Genomic DNA, 12,341 nt, shown 5'->3' with positions numbered 1-12,341 from the left:
TGCCTCTAGTGTGCACCTCAACTAAGGATCAAACATGCAACCGAGGTATGTGCCCTGACAGGGAAATAAACCCACAACCTTTTGGTGTATGGCATGATGCTCCAACCTACTGAGCCACCTGGCCAGGGCTAGAACAGTGGTTTTTAAACTTTACTTTCACAAGTAGCATCACCTAAAGCACTTGTAAGAAAAAATATAAAAAGTAACATTTCCTCTTGTGTCTTTTCCAATTCTGATTTAATATCGTCAATTGAGAAAAGGGCCCAGGAATCAGCAGTTTAAATCAAGTTCCCCTCAAAACACACACACCCAGGAGAATGTAATGACCCTTCAGAGCCACAGGAAGAAAATTGTATATTGCCCCTCTGTTGGGATGCCACATTTAATATATGGATGTTTCCAAAGATGTTCTGTATCAGATTTTATTATCTTAGGCTAGAATTTATTTTTACTCCAAACTGTAGGAGTGAATCATTGAACCCTCTTCTAAATTATGCATTTTCAGGTTATTTTGACCCCTAAAGCTATCAGCATATATATATTCAAGGTGAATTTTCAGACTCAAAATTGAAATAAAAAATAGTTTTTGCCTGCTGATTATGAAGAATATCAGCTGATATAAATCAATAAAAATACTCATGGAAACTCAGGACAATGCAAAACAAATTCATATTGCAATTAAAATTTTGATTTGTTCAACGTAAGATAACAAAATGTGTTATTTTATAATATACTAGAGGCCCGGTGCCGGGGGGGAGGGCCCTCAGCCCAGCCTGCACCCTCTCCAATCTGGGACCCCTTGATGGATGTCCCAGGGATCAGGCCTAAACCGGCAGTAGGATATCCCTCTCACAGACCTGGACCACTGGCTCCTAATTGCTCACCTGCCTGCCGGCCTGATCACCCCTAACTGCCCCCCTCTGCCAACCTGGTTGCCACTAACTTATCCCCCCCCTGCCGGCCTCGTTGCCCTCAACTGCCCCCCTCCCCACCGGCCTAGTCACCCCTCACTGTCCCCCTGCCAGCCTAATTGCCCCTAACTCCCCCCCCCCGACCAGCCTGGTAGCCTTTTACTGCCCCCCCTGCTGTCCCAGTCACCCCCAACTGCCCCCCTCTGCTGGCCTGGTTGCCCCTAACTGCCCCCCTCTGCCAGACCAGTTGCCCCCAACTTCCCCCCCTGCTGGCTTGGTCACCCCCAACTTCCCCCCCTGCAGGCCTGGTTGCCCCTCACGGCCCCCCCGCCAACCTGGTTGCCCCACACAGCCTGATTGTTCAGTTGTTTGGTCGCCCCTCACTAACCCCCCTGCCGGCCTGGTTGTAGGCAGCCATCTTGTGAGGGTATGATGGTCAATTTGCTTATTACCTCTTTATTATATAGGATAATTGTTACTCATAAAAGAAAAACTGTTGTAATGATCCTAATGTAGATATTTTCAAGACAAACAACAAGTTGTCCTATACCATTAAGATCTGGGTAACAAAGAACTTTCCAACCACATCTCTCATGCACTCTACCTCAAGTGGAACTTGCTACCACAGTCCCTTTAGCCTTTCCTGATTCCAAGTGTTTTCTTCCTTTCTCACTTCTAACTGTTTCCTCACCTTAGCATGTTTGAAATATGATTATTCAAGACCCAGCTCTACTGCTATCTACCCCATTATATCTCCTATACCCCTTCAGTAAAAAACAACCAATCCTCTCAACTTCCTTTGGCACTTTCTGTCTGCTCTGACATGAGTAATTAGGTTTATCTTTAACTATAATTACCTTAATTCACAGATACTTATTTTTTACAATAAAGTCAGAGACAAAGACTTATCTTTGTATTATCTAGAGCAGCCGTGGGCAAACTACGGCCCGCGGGCCGGATACGGCCCGTTCAGCTGTTCTATCCGGCCCGCGGAGCCAAAAGAGCGGAGGGTTCTCTTGCTCTCCCCTCCGCTCCTTTATTTTGAATTTATATTAGTTCACACAAACACTCCATCCATGCTTTTGTTCCGGCCCTCCAGTCCAGTTTAAGAACCCATTGTGGCCCTCGAGTCAAAAAGTTTGCCCACCCCTGAGAGAGTACCTATAACAGGCAAATATTTCAATATTTGTAGTAAATGAACCAGTGAAGAAAGAAAGCATACTAAAATACTTCAGTAACCAGTAGCTTCTCTAACTGGATATAAGAGGGGACATAATAAGAAAATATTCTTAAAAAACATCTTAATAAGAACAAATAAATATTTGAATTGTTTTAAACAAATTATCTCAAGCTCAACACTATTGACCTTTTGGGGCAAATAATTCATTGTTAAGGGGAATATTCTCTGCATTTTAAGATGTTTAGCAAGTATTCTTGGCTTTTATTCACTAGATACCAGTCACAACTGGTTTTCCCTCAGTTGTGACACCCAAAAAAATGTCTTCAGACATTGTCAAATTGACCCCTTGGCTGACAAAAGCACCCCTGGTTGAGAACAACTATTTTAAAGTGAAACTGTTTTTTTGGACTACACAAGAAAAAGCCAGAGAGTGTTAACAGAGAATAAAGAAAAAGGCCCAGATATAATGGAAAAAGTCTAATAGGAAGAATAACATCTGTGACATAGGAAAAGAATACAGTGCAGTCTCACATTTATAGGGAAGATAGGAAAGATGACATAAAACCTGATGAGCAACTATATGGTTTTCAATTGGGAAAAAAGGGTAGATACCAAAAACCAAAACCTGAAAATCTTATCTCTTATTTTTTTAAATATTTGCTTAAGTTTTGAGAATTTAGGAATATGTCATCACTAGGATTATACATGGGCCCATTAAGATCAAATTGTGCCATAATGACCTCAACTTTTATGATCATAAATTGGAAAATTCTGAATTTATATTGCAAAAAATTAGATGAAATCTGTCACAATACCCTTTTAAAAGGTATGGGGCAGAAACTGAATGGCCATACACCTGGGAAAAAAACAGTCTTTCTTTAGGAATAAGTATGCAGCCAATAAGCTAAGAAAACCTTCCATCTCTATGACTGTGTAACTGAAAGGACTATATAATATTCAGGCCAAGCCTTCTCTTCTCATTGATGAAACTCATGGGGAAGAGTTCTCAGTAGAGCAGTCTGAGGATCGTAGAGAAATGGAAACCCACTCAGCAAAAGGACATACCACAGGAAGCTAAAAACAGGGATACAGATTTACTACTTGACTGAAAGCTTCAAGAGGATCAGGAATAGCACCTCATTAGCTATTATTTATCAGGCACATAGTAGCTCCATAATTACTGCTGAAAGAATGACTGTCACCAATCTAATTTAAGTGTATTTATTAGTGAAGGTAAAACAGTGGCCTTCAATTGGAGGAGCCAGGAGGCTCAACTATACTTATTACTCACCTGCAAGTTTGAAACCCATAAGACAAGTTGAGAAGGGGCTTTCTGGCTGCTGCTGCTGTTGAGGTTACTTGTATATGAGCCATGTTATCTTCCAAAGATGCTGGCCTGGTGCTCTCCCAGCAGTGAGTATGTACTGAACACGATTTGCTCCTTCCACACGTGCTACCACCTTGCTGTGAAAAGGAGGGATGACTGTCCTTCCTTCTTTGACATTGAAGAGAGGAAGACTCAAGAACAAACATCCATAACTAAATAGTGCGGTCTGTAGCACTCTCTGAGGGTCATGTTTAGGTGTCCTCACATTTCAGGCAGAGGAAGGGGGTGGGAAGCCTAGCATGACAATCAATTTAAATTACAGTTTCATGATAAGAAATGCTGTCAACACGGTAATGACTTGTTTAAACATTTATTAAATCACTTCACAACAAATAGTAACACATGAAGTGTTATCCTCACATTTCACAGCGACATCACTACTAAAGCAGAAGAAAATGCTAGCCAAACTGTTTTAAAATCATCAATAGATTATTCAGTTAATATTGAGTGGTTTAATTATTCTTGCCTGTTTACAAGCAACCCTTTTACAAACAAATTTAGCAACCTAATGCAATCATGGTATTATTATTGCTGAGAAGATCAATATCTAAAATCAGGAAATCCATATTAGCATATCCACAACACAATAATTTTTAAGTTCTCTAGGCACTTTTCAGGCCTTCTCTATTTTAGTGTGATTTTCAATGATCATTGATTATAACAAATGTTTTATTGATAACAGAATTACAATTTTAAAATTATAATTTAAAAATTATGTGAATTTCATGTCCAATTAGATGTTTCTGTTTTCATCACCTTTTTCAACGTTCACTCCAAAGAATAATAATGAAGGAAAGAATGTTAAAAACACACTCTTATAGATCATCTCTAAAATGCTCACTATTCTCCAGATAGATAGATAGATGATAGATAGATAGATAGATAGATAGATAGATAGATAGATAGATATTTTTCACATAGAATATTGCTGAATTGGCTTGGTTATAGGTAAAAGAAAATTTCTGAGAATGTAACATTTTAGGTTTATTTATTACCTGAGTAATTTATGTTTGTATTCATTGAGATGTACATTAGGCTATAATGGTCAATGGTTTAAGAAACAAAGAGGCCATAATATTCAATGGTTTAAGAAAATCATCAAAGTCTGAAGAGGCAGTTCAAGGTTTGTGTGGCAGTTCCACATAACTGGAGACCCCAAATCCTTCTTGAATGTTACTTTACCACCCATTGCTCATCTTCAGATGAAGATGGGAAGATGGCTCACCACCATGGCAACAGGGTCCTCAAGTTAAGCATGAAAAGTTGGCCGGGGGAGGGGGGGATGGCATGTAAAACAGAGCATGCCCTTTCGTTAAAGGCACTATTAAGAAATTGATCACATAACATACCTTTGGCCAGACCTTAGTCACTGAGCCACTCTAAACTACAAGAGAATTGAAAAATTTTGCCTTGATTTTGAATAGTAACATGCCAACCAATAATTTGTAGATTCTATTACATAAGAAAAGGAGAAATAGATATTAGGGACATCTGCAAGTTTCTGCCAGACTTTGAACAATTTTTAGTATTTAAACAAAGTTAGTTCAGTCTTACTGTTCCTGGAAGAAGCAGAAATGCCTTGTCTTTTATTAGCCAAAACACCTGATCCCAAACAATGGAACAGCAGTCCACCCCAGGAGATATTAAATCGGCTTCTGTTTTAATTATCTGGCAGATTATTCTCAAACCAGCACATTCTGATCTCAAACGCAGAAACGTCTGACTGAAAAGAATCTGGGTGTCATGGAAGCCTGAATTCGGTGCCCACTATTCATGCTGCAGAGAAATGAGAGCAAGCTACAATAGGATACATGATTTTATGTTGAAGATAATTCAGGAGGAGAGAACTTCCTCTCTTTTGCCTGATAGAGCATGAACCACACAGACTGAGAACAAGAGAGGTGATATAAATGATCAAAGAACCTACTGCTTTCTTTGGACTCTGAGTTTATGATAAGCTGAAGCCCATGTACCTAATTAGTGGCAGATGGAATGGCATCTATGTAGTCTGATTCTCAGTTGGGTGTTTTTCCCATCATACCAAAGTGCCTCCAACACGGCAACCTGTATCAATAAAAACACAATGAGAATGCTCAGGTTATTATATTGATAATCCAAAAACTCCAGTGGGGGGAGGACAGTGGAGAGTAAAAATCCAGTGAATAGTCAAGAGGCTTATACTTTTCGGCAATATACAATTTATGAGAACAGGATTGTTGTGTGTTTTGTTTACACTATCCCTGTCCGATATTAGGCACTAAAAAAATCTGTGGAATTAATGAACAGATTTGTTTCATACAACCACCAGTCTCTACCTCAAGCTCAAACTTTGCAGACTCTGTCTGTGGGACAGCTCTTGATGGACCAGAGGCAGCAGAGTGCAAGATCACAGAACTTGAGGGTGGCCTCCCAATCAGGCCCCAGTAGCCAGAGTACAGCTGGGCCCCCTTCTCCATTGGAGCAGAGTGGACCCCTCTAATCACAAGCACGCACCAAGCATTCAGAGTTTTCTCCCAGAAAATGTTCCTTGACTGTCTAAAGATGTTTTATTTTCCCTGTTGCCTTCTTCTCCCAATCTTTTCAATTTCTCTGTAGAAATAATAATCAGCTTGGTCCTCCTCACTTACCACATCCAGAAGATTTAAAAAATAGAAAATGTTCTTAAAATAATGAGTAATTCAATACTGAAAAATTCTCTGGTAATTCAGTATGACCAACAGTCCCCTGATCATATGTTGCATCCTACCGACCCAACTGTAAAATTCCCAGTTCACCAGAGAAGCTTGTGATGGACTATAAAAAGCAAATTATCAAAGCATTGTGGAGCTACCTCTATTCCAGAAAGAAAAATGAAAGAGATGAGGGCAAAATAAAAAAAGACAAGTACCGTACATTGATGGTGCTGCTATAATAATGATAATTCAAAACAGTTGAGTATTTTGCAGTTAAGACAATCCCATGGTACACATAATTAAACTGAGGCTCAATATTCCTAAGTGGGTTGTTCAATATTATGTAATTTATACATTTTACAGCATGGAACCAGACTGAAGTCCTTTGAGTCTAAAATGTCATGTTCTTGTCAATACATCATGCTACCTTTTAAAAGATTAACATGAATTCTGAAATAATAAAAGAGCCTTATATCTTCTGGACAGTCAGTGGATCCACTGAAAGAAAAAGTTTTTTAAAACTGGTATTGTTGCCTAGTAATTTATCTTTATCACGTGAGAGATGTTACAGTAATTTAATAATAATAATATGCTAAAGTTCATGAATAGCTACTTTTTCTATGGCTTAGAGCTGATACACCTGTCAGTCACTCACTCATTTTTTGGGGGTGGATACAAAAATGGCTATCACTTTCAGGCCAGCATTTGCACAGAGCTTTGCCTCCATCAATCAGAGTGCACCATAAACGTAGGATAGCAATTTTTCATGTGTTATGTGAGAACTTCTGGGTCAAAATAAGGAATCTGTAAACTATTTCCTTTCTTTCTTTTTCTTTTTCTTCTTCTTCTTCTTCTTCTTCTTCTTCTTCTTCTTCTTCTTCTTCTCTCTCTCTCTCTCTCTGTCTCTCTCTCTCTCTCTCTCTCTCTCTCTCTCTCTCTCTCTGACCACAAGCAGCACAAGCCACAATGTAAATTTATAAATTCATACCATTATATAAATTTAATATAAGTGGGACCAAAGGTAATTATCTTTGTATATAAATGCCAGCATATTGCCTTCAGTTAGGTCTATAAGTATGACTAAAGGAGTATGGAAAACTGGGAAACAGTTCAAAGCACAGAGATCACCTAACATCAGTCAGAACAAATGCTATTTCTCTAAGACCCTCTAGTTCTACATCAGATCATTTTAATTGATTGCTCATCATACCAGTGTTTTGGGCACACATTCAATACCAGTTACTGATCTTGTATTTATTCATTGCATTTTTTTCTTTTCTCCAAGTGTAAATACTCTTTGAGGGCAGGAAATGTTTTAATCATTTTTATACATCCATAACAGGTGCTCATAAAATGTCTATTTAATAAAAATGGGTGATTGGGATTGGAAAGTAGAACCTGTGTTTAAAAAAAACAAACAGTGGGAATTCCTTAACCTGAGGAGTGATCACAATAAGAGTATTCAATGAATGATAGTAAGGCGGATCAGATAATGATAAAAAAAAAAAACTATCTAGGATGTGCTAGTTCATGTGAGGCTTCATAGGAACTTTTACTCTGAATCTCATGGAAAACTGCTGGAAGATTTTGTACAGAGGATTAAAATGGCTGTTGTGTCGTGAATACTTTGTAGGGGGACAAAGGAGGGAGAGAGAGAGAGAGAGAGAGAGAGAGAGAGAGAGAGAGATCACTTTGGAGGTTATAGCAATAATCCAGGCAAGATATTATGTTGACTTTGATAAGAGTATTACTCATGAAGGATGTAAGAGGTGGTCAAATTCTAGATTTTTATGATATATATAAATTATATAGTCAATAGATCTCCATATACGTTGGTTTCCATATGTGTTAAAAACAAGCAAAGATGAATGAAAAGTTTTTGTCTAAAACAGTAAGAAGGATGGAGCCTTTAGCCTGCATCATATTGCTGAGGGAGGGAGCACAAAGAAGCACAGAGGTATAATATAGAAAATCAAGCACTCTGATATTTAGAAGTGGCCAGAGATGTAGAAACAGAACCAAGGAAGAATGCTGCTATTAAAATCATGTGAAGAAATTATTTTAAGAAGGAAAAAGAAAGGCTTCAGTGATTCATTTTTTAAAAAAAGTATCTCACAAAAGATGACGATCAAGGATCCACAATTTAGCAAAATGGTAAACACTGGTAAACTTAAGTGCTACATGTAGTAGAGAAATTAGTTTAAAAGCATGTTGCTATGGGAACAAAAGAGAACAGAGGACAGGACCTAGACATAGTGGGTATCAACAACTGTCTTGAAGGGTTATGCTTTAAAAGAAGAAAGCAGAGAAATGGAGAAGAAACTAGAGAGGGACATGAAATTACAAAAGAACTTTTTTAAATAGACTTTTTAACTAAATCCTCACCTGAGGATATGTTTTTATTGATTTTAGAGAGAAGGGAGAGAGAGAGAAACATTGAGGTGAGAGAAACATCAATGGGTTGCTTCCCATATGCACCCTGACTTGGGATTGCACAACAACCTAGGTATGTGCCCTAACAAGGAATTGAACCCTCAATTTTTTTGGTGTATGGAAAGATGCTCCAACCAACCAAGGCACCCAGTCAGGGCAGACCTTATTTTTTAAAACAGTTTTAGACTCAGAGCAAAATTAAGCAGAAGGTACAGAGATTTCTCAGTTACTTCCAACCACCACATATACATTTGCTCCCTCATTATCAACATTTCCCACCAGAGGGGTATATTGTCCCAAATGATGGATCTACATTGAAACATTATTATCACCCAATGTCCATAGTTTATATTAGGGTTCACTCTTGGTGTTGTACATTCTATGACTTTGGACGAATGTATAATAATGTGTATCCATCATTATCGTATCATGTAGAGTAGTTTCACTCTACAGAACCCTCTGCACTCTGCCTATTTATGTCTCTCTCCCCCTTAACGTCTGTCAAGCAATGATTTTTTGCTGTCTCCATTGTTTTGTCATTTCCAGAAGGTAAAATAGTTGAAATCATACACTATATTACCTTTTCAGAATGGCTTCTTTCACCTAGTAATACACTTTTTTTAAGTTTCCTCCAAGTATTTTCATGATTTGATACCTCATTTCTTTTTGGCACTGAATAATATTACATTGTTTGACTGCAGCACAGTTTATTTAGCCATTTACCTACTGAGGGCATCTTGATTGCTTCCAAGTTTTGGCTACTGTGAATAAAGATACTATAAACATCCATGTGCAGGTTTTTGTGTGGACATAAGTTTTCGATTCCTTTGGGTAAATAGCAAGGAGTATGATTGCTCGATCATATGTTAAGAGTATATTTAGTTTTGGAAGAAACCACCAAGCTGTCTTCCACAGTGGCTGTACCATTTTGCATTCCCACCAGCAATGAATGAGACTTCCTGTAGTTGCACCTCCTCACTGGCTTTTGGTGTTGTCAATGCTTTGGATTTTGATCATTCTAATACGTGTGTAGTAGGACCTAGTTTTTTTTGTGTTTTTTTTTTAATATATTTTATTGATTTTTTACAGAGAGGAAGGGAGAGGGATAGAGAGTTAGAAACATCGATGAGAGAGAAACATCAATCAGCTGCCTCCTGCACACTCCCCACCGGGTACGTGCCCGCAACCAAGGTACATGCCCTTGACCGGAATCGAACCCAGGACCCTTGAGTCCGCAGGCCGACGCTCTATCCACTGAGCCAAACCGGTTATGGCAGGACCTAGTTGTTTTAATTTTCATTTCCCTGATAACATGTGATGTGGAGGGTCTTTTCATATGTTTATTTGCCATTTGTATATCTTCTTTGGTGAAGTGACTGTCAAGGTCTTTGGCCCATTTTTAAATTGGATAGTTTGTTTTCTTACTGTTGAGTTTTGAAAGTTCTTTGTATATTTTGGATAACAGTTTTATATCAGATGCGTCCTTTGAAAATATTTTCTCCTACTCTGTGGGTTCTCATCTCATTCTGCTGAAACTGTCTTTCTCAGAAGAGAAGTTTTAAATTTTAATAAAGTCCAGATTATCAATTCTTTCTTTCATGCCGTGTGCCTTTAATATTGCATCTAAAATGTCATCACTAAACCCAAGATCATCTGGATTTTTTCCTGTGCTATCCTTTAGGAGTTTGATAGTTTTGTGCTTACACTTATGTCTCTGATCTATTTTGAGTTAATTTTTGCAAAGGGTGTATGTCCATTCCCACACTCCTCACAAAGCCTCTGTCACTTTACACAGAAATAGACATCTAATAATCATATGACACTATAAAATAACAAGAAGTTACTGAGTTCAATTTCTTTTGGTCCAAAAAGTATTTCCTGTGGATCTTTTGACTCTTCTCAAGCCAACGGCCCAGTTTGCCTGGACAATACTTCAGTAGAAGAGTTATCCTGCAGCAATCAGGCAGCTGAAAAGGGCTGATAGTTGTAACTGGAGGTTACCAAAAATGGTATTAAAATTTTATAGAGCTACAAATAACAACAGTCTTGTAAGTTTTTGAAATATCCTTTGAAATTATTTCCTATCTGGAATCGCTAAATTAGATGGTAATCACAGGAAAATTAAGTCACCAAAAATAATATGATAATAAACCATTACAACACACAGCGGCTCTATATAAACGATGTTAAGCTAATGGGAGAAATGTAAAAGTCTCAACTCGATCACCATTCAGTCTGGAATAAATAAAACTTTGACAGAACAAATTAAGGAGTGAACAATTTAATACCATAATTAGTAGTGAGAGATGTAAAAATTAGTGATTATTGAAGAAACCATATGTTTAATGTATTAACTGTAGCTATTAAAACTATATTACATTATTTTGTCATATTATGTAATGAGTGAGATTTTTTTCAGAGTATAAACTACTTCCTGGAAGGGAGATTAGGTTTTTGGGAAGCATCATTATTTAGGCTACAGTTAACTTATATCAGTTTTATATTATGGTTTGCACACTGGGAGATCTGACTCACTTTTATATATATATATATATATATATATATACATATATATATATATGTATATATATATATATATATATATATTGATTTTAAAGAGAAAGAAATATCAATGAGAGAGAAACATTGATTGGTTCCCTCCTGTAGGCACCCTGACCTGGGATAGAACCCACAACTGGATGTGTGCCCTGACTGGGATTTGAACAGAAGACCTTTTGGTGCACGACAATACTCCATCAACTGAGCCACATCAGCCAGGGAAAATCTGATTAACTTTTAAAAATAGGTTTTTAAGTCCTGGCCAGTGTTTTGTAGTGGTTAGAGCATTGTTCCACATACCAAAGCATCAATTCTGGTCATGGGCATGTACCTAGGTTGCAGGTTCAATCCCTGGCCCCAGTCAGGGCACATGCAGGATGCAACCAATATATGCGTCTCTTTAACATCAATGTTTCTCTTTCTCTGTCTCTTCCCCTCCCTTCTACTCTCTCTAAAAATCAATGGAAAAAGTATCTTTGGGTGAGGACTTTAAAAAATAGGTTTTTAAAGAGCCTGATGAGGTGTCAGAAACAATATTTAGCCATTGATAATTCCAGGTTATTGAATAAATCTTGAGCTCCATGCCTATCAGGTCATGTGAGATTTTTAGGTGATAGACTTGAAAAAGTTATAGTGTCCCTCACAGATATGGGAATCCTCTGCCAGTCAAGGTTTACACCCATTCAGAGATCCTCAGAATATTAGTTCAATTCTAGAATATTTCAAGGAATACCAGTATTTGCTGGATAAACCAAGTCTATTCATGGCAATGGAAATCCTTGAAAAAAAAAAAAACTAAAAGGAAGACCCACCTAAATTACTCAGAGTTTTTATAACCTTTCATATCTTAATACAGGAATATTCTTATTCATTCATTCATTCATTCCTCCCAAAATATTAAATACACACACTGTAGAATGCACTAAGGGGCCTAATATTTTATTAGAGGAGAGACTATAGTCCCAAAAATGTATAAATACTTTATCAGTTGATAACTCACTTAATTTTCTCTCCTTTTCTGGCTTAACTGATTTGAAATAATGGATGAAGTCAGACTAAGCTTTGAACAAAGAAAATTTATCCTAAAGTGCCACTAGACTTTTTTCATGGGGAACATTAAAGATAAAGTTTACGGTACAAAACCGGCAACAGTCAATGAATTAAAAGCACACAAATATTGAACGAAATGATTCTTGGTG

This window comes from Plecotus auritus (genome assembly GCF_963455305.1).
Source record: "Plecotus auritus genome assembly, chromosome: 7".
Taxonomy (NCBI): domain Eukaryota; kingdom Metazoa; phylum Chordata; class Mammalia; order Chiroptera; family Vespertilionidae; genus Plecotus; species Plecotus auritus.
The sequence above is the reverse complement of the archived record's forward strand: the minus strand, read 5'-3'. Positions refer to the sequence as shown.